Below are 10,349 nucleotides of genomic sequence, written 5' to 3'. Positions count from 1 at the left end.
CTGACCCTTCACACATGCACTGCCCCTTTAAAACATGCACAGCACCCTTCACACACATACAGCACCCGTCACACACATACTGCACACTTCATCCACACCCTGCACCCCTCATCAAGACACAGCAACCATCACCAACACACAGCAACCATTACCCACACACAGCACCCTTCACACACACACACACAATGCACCCTTTGCACACACTTCCCCCTCACACACACTGCACCTCTCACACACACAAACACTACACCAAGCATGTCAAACTCAAGGCTTAAGTTTATGTTGGCCACAAACTGATTCCAACCCGGAAGTGACAGGAAGCAACAAGTGTCGTTATGACGTTATGACGCTCACAGAGATATCGTTGTTACTAGAAAACCAGCTAGATTATGAGACCAAGCTGACGTGGTAACTAGGTGATAAATCAACAAATAGGACAAAGGGAAAATGTAATCACGATAAAAACACCAAGCAAGAATGACATATATATATATATATATATATATATATATATGTGTGTATCTTATTTAATAATTAAAGCATATTTATTTATTAGTCCCTTTCAATTTTCATTTAATGGATCTTCTAATGGAGTCCAATAGAGCCTGGATGGGGTCTTATATGGCTGTTTGGCGTGAAAGTGGTGGTGGTGACTGATAACCCGCCTCCCCCCGGCACATTCACAATATGCTGCCCCCTCCCCCCCTATCCGATTTCTAAAAAAAAAAAACAGCACCCCCTATACTAAGTCCTAGCACCCCCTCTCTACTAAACTCCAGCACCCCCTGTACAAAACCCCAGCCCCCCTTTACAAAACCCCCTTTTAGAAAAAAAAAAAGCAGAATAGAAAATAGAAAAAAAATAGATACATTTAAGTACATATTAAAAAAATAAATCAAATATCGCACTGGAGCTATAAAATTAGTAATTGAGGCACTGGTGGGCGGTAAGGTATTAAAAGGTTGACTACCCGTGATCTAACCTACTGGAATATATAGCCATTCTGGTCCAACTATTGGTGCAGAACACAAAATCATATTTAAAAGCTAGTATGGGCATACTTAAAATCTAGAATGAGCATACTTAAAATCCTTAATGATGTTAAAGTGCCACTATCAACATTTTGGGTTTGTACTGAATTCAGAGAGTCCCCAGATGGCAACATTGCCAGTGGTGGTCCAGTGGCCAAGGGTTTGCAGGTAATGGTGATTTTACTTACTGAACCTGTCCCTCGTGGGCACCACAATCTTGGTCCGGTGCAGTCCTCCTTGACACTGACGTAACTGCTGAGAGAACAGCATTAAGGTCCATGGGGGATCCTGTGAGACCTCAAGAGACAGCCAATTCCCTGCAGCAGTCACTAATGACTGCTACAAGGACTGACTCTTAGGCTCCACCTTACATAGTCCATAGTTACATAGCTGAAAAGGGACTTGCGTCCATCAAGTTCAGCTGTCCTCACATATGTTTTTGCTGTTGATCCAAAAGAAGGCAAAAAGCCCAGTCTGAAGCGACAAACTAGGAAAAAACTAGGAACAACAAACTAGGAAAAATTCCTTCTTGACCCCAAAATGTCAGTCAGATATCTCCTTGGATCAAGCAGCTATTACCCCACTAATTAGAAATTATATCCCTGTATGTTATGTTTTTATAAGTATTTATCAAATTGCTGTTTAAATATCTCTATGGACTCTGATGAAACAACCTCTTCAGGCAGAGAATTCCATATCCTTATAGTTCTTACTGTAAAAAAAAACTTTCCTTTGCCTTAAATCTCCTTTCTTCCAGCCTAAATGCATGACCTTGTATCCTATATATAGCCCTGTGTATGAATAGATTTCCAGATAATGCCTATGACTGGCCCCGAATATATTTGTATAACGTTATCATATGCCCTCTGAGGCGCCGTTTTTCCAAACTAAAGAGATTTACATTTTTTTATTTTTCTTCGTAACTACAGTGCTCCATTCCTTTTATCAATTTTGTAGCTCGTCTCTTTAATTTTTCTAGTGCCATGATATCCTTCTTTAGAACAGGCGCCCAAAATTGTACAGCATATTAAAGGTGTGGTCTTACCGGCGATTTATAAAGAGGCAAAATTATATTTTCATCCCAAAAATTTATGCCCCTATTTATACATGACAAAACCTTACTGGCCTTAGCAACTGCAGATTGACATTGCATGTTGCTGCCTAATTTGTTGTCTATAATAATTCCCAAATCCTTCTCGTGTGTGGTTATCCCTAATTCACTACCATTTAGGGTGTAAGTTGCTTGTGCATTCTTGACTCCGAAGTGCATAACTTCGCATTTCTCTAAATTAAATTTCATCTGCCATTTTAGTGCCCAGTCCCACAATCTATCTAAATCCCTCTGCATCAAAGCAATATCCTGCTCACATTTTATTACTTTACAAAGTTTTGTGTCATCTGCAAACAATAAAACATGGCATTCAATGCCTATTGCATGATCACTTATAAATATGTTAAATGGAAGCGGTCCCAAAACAGAACCCTGCGGGACACCACTTACCACTTTTGTCCAGCTTGAAAATGTACCATTAATGACAACATGTTGTACTCTATACTTAAGGCAATGTTCTACCCAAGATCAAAAATATTCATCTAGACTAGGGATAGGCAACCTTCGGCTCTCCAGATGTTTTCGACTACACCTCCCATGATGCTTTGCCAGCATTATGTGTGTAAGAGCATTATGGGGGATGTAGTCCACATCTGGAGAGCCGAAGGTTGCCTATCCCTGATCTAGACCAATTTCTTTTAGTTTAAAGACTAACCTCTTGTGAGGAACCGTATCAAATGTCTTGGCAAAATCCAAGTAGATCACATCCACTGCAACACCCTGATCTATACTTCTACTTACTTCTTCGTAGAATGCAATCAGGTTAGTTTGGCATGACCTATGTTTCATAAAACCATGCTGAATATTGCTAGTAACAAAGTTCTTCCCAATGAATTCCTGAATATTATCCCTTAATAGCCCTTCAAATATTTTCCCAATCACAGAAGTTAAGCTCACAGATCTATAATTTCCAGGCATGGATTTTAAACTCTTTTTAAATATAAGAATTACATCTGCCTTCCTCCAATCCTTCGGTACAATATCTGAAACAAATAAATCTTTAAAGATTAAATACAGAGGTTCCTTCTGTCAAGAGAAGTCAAATGAAGTCCTACTTTGTCTCTGTATATCTCTTGTCTGGGTTGTAATTTCAGTGAAGTTCCAACACAGTCATAATTAATATTTCATAAAAAATCTATCTTTAAGAAATACTCATTTTTATGAGGATAACTGTGCCACTTTAAGTGGAAGTCCAGTTACATTCTAGTTACAAGTAATGTTCATTCGTTATATACAATTATACCCTGTGAAATAGGATGCATGGCAGTTAGATGTATCCTTTCGCAAGATAACACCTATTTGTTTGAGGAAATAATAGTATCATAGGAAGATATAAAGAAATATTTACAAAAACAAGGCAACATGATGGGAACTAGGTCCAGTTCCAACTATGCCAATCTCTTTATGGCACATTGAGAAAATTCTGCTGTTTGGGGCGGGCATGGCTGGGTTGCGAATCTGGTGTTATATCAATATTATATCAATGTTTTATTTTGGGTTTTTTATTTGGGATAGTCTAGAATAGAGCTAATACTTTTTGGGGGACTTTGAAGTTCTAATGATAAAGGAATCATGTTAGTAAAGTTACGTTTTCAGACTGTGCTATAAAGGAAGTTTAAACATTAGATCTCTCTTTACAGGAAGTGTGTATGAAGACTATGTAAGGCACACGCAGGGAGGTGTCACTAGGGCTGTATAAACTATGTGATTTAACTCCTGATTTAACTGCTTACTTAAGTTAAAGTTGTTTTGCTGTCTAAAATATCTGTAACAGGAAAGACTTCTGAAAGTGGCACTGCCATTGAAGTCCTTCTCTATTACTATTAAGTTAGACCATTCGCATGTATTTAAATTTGTGTTTGTATGACTCACTATAAGTTGAATTATGCATTTCTGGAGGCTAATCCTTGTGGTGAATAAAGTATTTTAGGGTATTCTTTCCCACCTGAACAGTACTGTTGTTGCTTATCTGAGGGGGCATGGGGACAGAGTCTCTAGACCTGTGTGCTGAAAGCATAGTCACTTAGACCTGTGAGCAAAAGCATCTTTGTAAAGACCATGTCAAAAGCACTCAGATGAACTGTTTCTTTATACAAGAAGAAGCACAGAATATTTGCGTGTGGGTAGAGGACAAGACTTTATCCTGAAGAATCATGGTGGTCGACTCTGATGCCAGTGGAGAAGGGATAGACAATATAGCAGGACAGGTCTGCATTCAAGCTGGGGTCCAGTGTACCCTGTTCCCATTACAATATCACTTTAAATGACCAACTATTCTGACTAGAATTCAAAAGTAGATTAGGTCTTCATTCAAAACTGAACATATTTAATTCCTGATTCTATTTAGCTTCTCTTCCCATTAATTTAAAGAGTTGCCTCTGAGGATTTCTTTGGAATTCTAATTCAAAACTTGAGATGGATTAAAAAAATGTGTTTATTTTTTTAAATGTATTTATTGAGAAACAGAAATGGGTTAGAAGATTTAAGATCTCTTCCATATGAGCAAGTATTGTTTATAGAGTTTAAGATATAAAAATGATTATCATCATCATCAGTTGGACATAGCACAAATATATTCCGCAGTACTTTACAATAATACAATGGAGATATAAAACATCAAGTGTTGACATACAAGCAATGTATACAGAAGAGATGAAGAGTGAGAAAGTCTAATAGGAAGTGGTAGAGCATTCCACAGAAAAAGTGCAGCCCTTGAGATGTCCTCTATATGAGATTTAGTAGAGGTGGATCAAACAGGACAGGATAAGGTAATTGGCAGGGTGAAGGTAATGGGTATATTTGAAAATTTGAGAGGAAATGTAATGAGGATTTGTTAAGGGCCTCCCTGAAGTAAATCCATGTTGTCTCTGATCTTGAAATCCATGTGTTTTTAGATGTTCAACAATCCTATCCTTTAACATGGTTTCCATCACTTTCCCCACTACTGAAGTAAGGCTTACTGGCCTATAGTTGTCCGACTCCTCCCTATTACCTTTCTTGTGAATGGGCACAACATTCGCCAACTTCCAATCTTCTGGGACTACTCCTGTTATCAATGATTGGTTAAATAAATCTGTTAATGGTTTTGCTAGTACACCACCAAGCTCTTTTAATAGCTTATTTGTCTTTACTTTTGAGAGTTGAAATAGAACCTCTTCCTTTGTAAACTCATGTGTAATAAATGACTCATTTATCCTTTTTCTTAACTGAGGTCCCTTTCCTTCATTTTCCTCTGTAAATACCGAATAAAAATATTCATTGAGGCAGTCAGCTAGACCTTTATCCTCTTCTACATACCTTCCTTCTTTTGTTTTTAATCTAACTAATCCTTGTTTTACTTTTCTTTTTTTTTCTTTTCTCATTTATGTATCTAAAAAAAGTTTTGTCCCCCTTTTTTACTGACTGTGCTATTTTCTCTTATGTGTGTGATTTGGAAGCTCTTATAACTTGCTTAGCCTCTTTCTGCCTAATCTTATAGATCATTCTGTCTTCCTCACTCTTTTTTTTTTATAATTACTAAATGCTAACTTTTTGTTTTTTACTATTTTGGCCACATCTGCGGAGTACCACAGTGGTTTCTTGAATTTTTTGCTTTTTCAGTAGTGCAACTTTTAAATAATCCCATTTCTATTGGACTCCATTTAAATTGCTCCAGTCTGATAATGACTCCTTTACACATATTATAATTTTAGAAAAGTCTGTTTTTCTAAAGTCTAAAACTTTTGTTTTTGTGTGGTGTGACTCAGTCACTGTTCTTATATTAAACCACACTGACTGATGATCACTGGATCCTAAACTTTCACCTACAGTAATATCAAATACCAAATCTCCATTTGTTAACACTAAATCTAGTATGGCCTCTTTACGAGTTGGCTCCTCAACGACTTGTTTTAGAGACAATGCCAGTAGGGAGTTTAGAATATGTGTGCTCCTGGCACAAGCAGCTATTTTTGTTTTCCAGTTCACATCAGGAAGATTAAAATCACCCATGATGATAACTTCCCCCTTCATTGTCATTTTAGCTATTTCCTCAACTAGTAGATTATCTAACTCTTCAATTTGTCCTGGGGGCCTATAAATCACACCTACACGAGTTACTGTGTGATTACCAAATTCTAACCTAACCCAAACTGACTCTATGTTCTCCTCACTAACTTATATTAGGCTAGATTTTATGCTATCCTTCACATACAGGGCCACCCCTCCCCCTTTCCTGCCTTCCCTGTCTTTTCTATATAAAGAGTACCCTGGTATTGCTATGTCCCAGTCATTTTTTTCATTATACCATGTCTCAGTAACAGCGACTAAATCTATACTATCAGTTGCCATTATTGCCACAATGGATCTAATTTCCTAAACTGCGAGCATTTGTAGACATGACTCTAAGCTTATCATTTTTTAACACACTTGCTACAGGCACCTTCTGTCCTTGTTTTGGGGGACAATTGGATTGATGTTTTATCACCCTTTTGCCCCCCCCTCCTAGTTTAAATACATCCAAGCAAAACCTCTGAACTGCTCACTGAGAACATTTGTTCCCTTTTGAGCAAGATGCAAACCATCTTTTTTGTACAGTTTATTTCCATTCCAAACAGAGCTACCATGAGAAATAAAGCCAAATCCTTGCTCCCGACACCATTCACCAAGCCACAAAATAAAGTCCCTAATACACATCCGCCTGTCGTTCTGAGTGTTATGCACAGGCAGAACTTCAGAGAATGGCAGTGTGGAAGCAACCTGCCATATATCATTGGCAAAAACACTAAAAACGTCCTTAACCTCTGAAACCTCATTGCAAGCCAAGTCATTTGTTCCTAGATGGACAAGTACATCTAATTCGCCTTCCTGCTTTGCTCGCTTAACAATATTACAGATACGTCTCCTGTCTCTGTGAGCAGTAGCTCCGGGAAGACACCTCACAAGACCACCATTGTCCATCTCCACACCTCTTATGATGGAATCCCCTAACAACAACTGCTTTCTATTAGGCCTCACCATAGTCTCCAAGCCTCTTTCCACAACACCACTAGCCTCAGTGCCTCTCTCGACAACACCACTAGCCTCAATGCCTCTCTCCACAACACCACTTGCCTCAGTGCCTCTCCCTAAAACACAACTAGCCTCAGTGCCTCTCTCCACAACACCACTAGCCTCAATGCCTCTCTCCACAACACCACTAGCCTCAGTGCCTCTCTCCACAACACCACTAGCCTCAATGCCTCTCTCCACAACACCACTAGCCTCAGTGCCTCTCTCCACAACACCACTAGCCTCAATGCCTCTCTCCACAACATCACTAGCCTCAGTGCCTCTCTCCACAACACCACTAGCCTCAATGCCTCTCTCCACAACACCACTACCCTCAGTGCCTGTCTCCATATCACCATTACACTCTGAAAGTGCAGAAAATGAATTATGTAGAGCAACAGACTGTGCAATTTGCCATTATCCACAACTCTAAGTCTACCAGATCCTACAGTGATCCATCTGCCATTCCTAGTATGTCTCTGCGGCAGTGGCTTTGCAGCAGTTCCAGCCTGAGTTTGTTTACCAGATAATTTACAAATCTCAGTCTTCAAAAATACAATCTCCTGCCGCAAGATAGAGAACTGTCTACAGATTAGACAACAACCAAACCTCCAAAAAGTGGAACGTGAAACAAATGCATAGCAACTATTATATTGAACTAAGTCTGCCATTCCAATGAGGTGAATAATTTAAATCAAACAAATCTTAACTTTTTATTTATCCTACTGAATACCTCAGATTACCTCTAGGTTATCTCCAAAATATCTCCAACCACACTTAGAAGCAACACTCTCCAGAATATCTCCAACCACACTTAGAAGCAACACTCTCCAGAATATCTCCAACCACACTTAGAAGCAACACTTAGATGAAGCAACCAAGCTATATTAGCCAAGCTAATGACAACAACCCTTATATAACTCCTAAAATCACCACCCACTAGGAATGTTTAACACCTGGGTAGGCCTCTGCTTATTTGCACACAATAGCTAATTAAACAGCAATCAGTGCCAATTTAATATTTTTGGATAAGCTTTCCAAATAATTTAATATTTTTTAATAAACTTTTAAGATGATGTTTATTTTAAATTAAAAAAAAAAAAAAATATATATATATATATATATATATATATATATATCTCAATATATAAAAAAATATATATTTTTTTCAAAATATTCGATTATTTTAAAAGTTTATCCAAAAATATTATATATCTTGTATAAAAAGCTTATCCAACAATATTAAATCAAAGCCTACAATGGCTCTTTTAGCAACAAGTAAATCAACTGCAATGTATTTTATTCCCCTCACACTGCCTTGCGTAATAGTAAGACTATTACTTAACTTTCATATCTGCATGTTAGATTGCACAGCATTTCATCATTTTTTTTTTAAAACTCCCACAGGACTCAGCTTGTAGTTTGTTTGCAAGAGCCGGCTAATATAAATCTCTTCACTACCAGGTGATTGTCAAAACAATGACCACAAAAACAAGGGATTAGGATATTTTTTGTTCTGAAAAGTAATCCGTATTTAATTTTTCCAATCAATATCTATAATTACAACATTGATAGTATAAAAATTAAATAGATGTTGATTTACCCCTCCACACCCAAGCACTTAAAAAATAAGAGATGCTTTATTTACGTACAATCATGAAACTACACATAAAAAACTCAATAAATTTATAGGTGTGTGAACCTATACTTAAAATAAAAAATAAACATTACATTTTTGTATTTTTAAAGAGATTAAACAGTGCAAGTGGAATATAGGCAAACATATAGACCATGTCATAAAGTATAAATGAATAAGTCTTGTTGACTGACGATATTTTCTCTTCATAATGCTTGTTTTTAGAGCAGATTCCATGGACAGGGTTTTCACCAAATAATCTTTTTGATTAGCATGGCTTCACCTCAATAAAAATTTTATAAAACTAAATTAACACAACAGAAACAACAATATATATCAAACTAAGGTGTGCCTAGGGTGGGGGGGACAACCAGTGTCACCTATATTTAATGTCTTTGATACTGCTCCCATGGAGCACAGATTGTGTTAAATGTGGACAATGTATTTCTAACCTGGGCAATCAGTTTGTCCATCAAGCAAGCATACTTTATTTTTTATATAACCTGAGCTAATGGTGGCGCTTCTGGTTTAACCCCTTAGTGACCAGACCGCTTTTTTAATTTTCTAACTGTTAACCCCTTAAGGACACATGACATGCCGTTTGTGTGTGAAAAATGCAAAAAAATCTTCACTTTCACTGACAATATCATCGATGTGACATGTTTTTCTATTTATAAACAATAATATTTGTGTTCAGCAAAGTCTACTGAGCAGGGCTGGCGCGTCCATAAGGCGGCACAGGCGGCTGCCTTAGGGCGCACCGGCTCTGGGGGCGCAAAATTCCAGTGACCGGCAGGAGGGAAGTGCTCCCTCCTGCCTGGTCACCTCCTGGATCCCCGGAGCCGCGCGGCGTGTGGCTGAACTGAATTAGGAGGCGGCGAGGGAGCTCTGATCTCTCTGACCGGCTCCCTCGTGCACCTTTTGCTGATGCCGCGGGAGCCGGAATATGATGTCATATTCCGGCTCCCGCGGCATCAGAAAACAGCCTGCGAGGGAGCCGGTCAGAGAGATCAGAGCTCCCTCGCCGCCTCCTAATTCAGTTCAACCGCACGCCTCCCAGCAGCCCCACTGGACAACCAATGAGAGACCCACGCCAGCTCTCCAGGTAGGGAGGCTGGGTGGGACATTTACATTTAATTTAGATTATTAATTACTGTGTGTGTATGTGTGTGTGCATGTGAGTGTGAGTGTGTATGTCAGTGTGTATGTGTGTCTGTGAGTTTGTGTGTGTCTGTCAGTGTGTGTGTGTGTGTGTGAGTGAGTGTGTGTGTGTCTGTCAGTGTGTGTGTGTGAGTGAGTGTGTGTGTGTCTGTCAGTGTGTGTGTGCATGTGAGTATGTGTGTCTGTCAGTGTGTGTGTAAGTGTGTCTATGAGTTTGTGTGTGAGTGAGTGTGTCTGTGGGTGTGTGAGTGTGTATGTCAGTGTGTGTGTGCGCGCGCGCATGTGAGTATGTGTGTCTGTCTGTGTGTGTGTGTTCGAGTATGTGTCTGTGAGTTTGTGTGTGTGTGTGTGTGAGTATGTATTTTTCTGTATGCCTGTCTGT

This window comes from Pelobates fuscus, chromosome 2, assembly GCF_036172605.1.
Source record: "Pelobates fuscus isolate aPelFus1 chromosome 2, aPelFus1.pri, whole genome shotgun sequence".
NCBI lineage: Eukaryota > Metazoa > Chordata > Amphibia > Anura > Pelobatidae > Pelobates > Pelobates fuscus.
Note: the sequence above shows the minus strand (reverse complement) of the source record.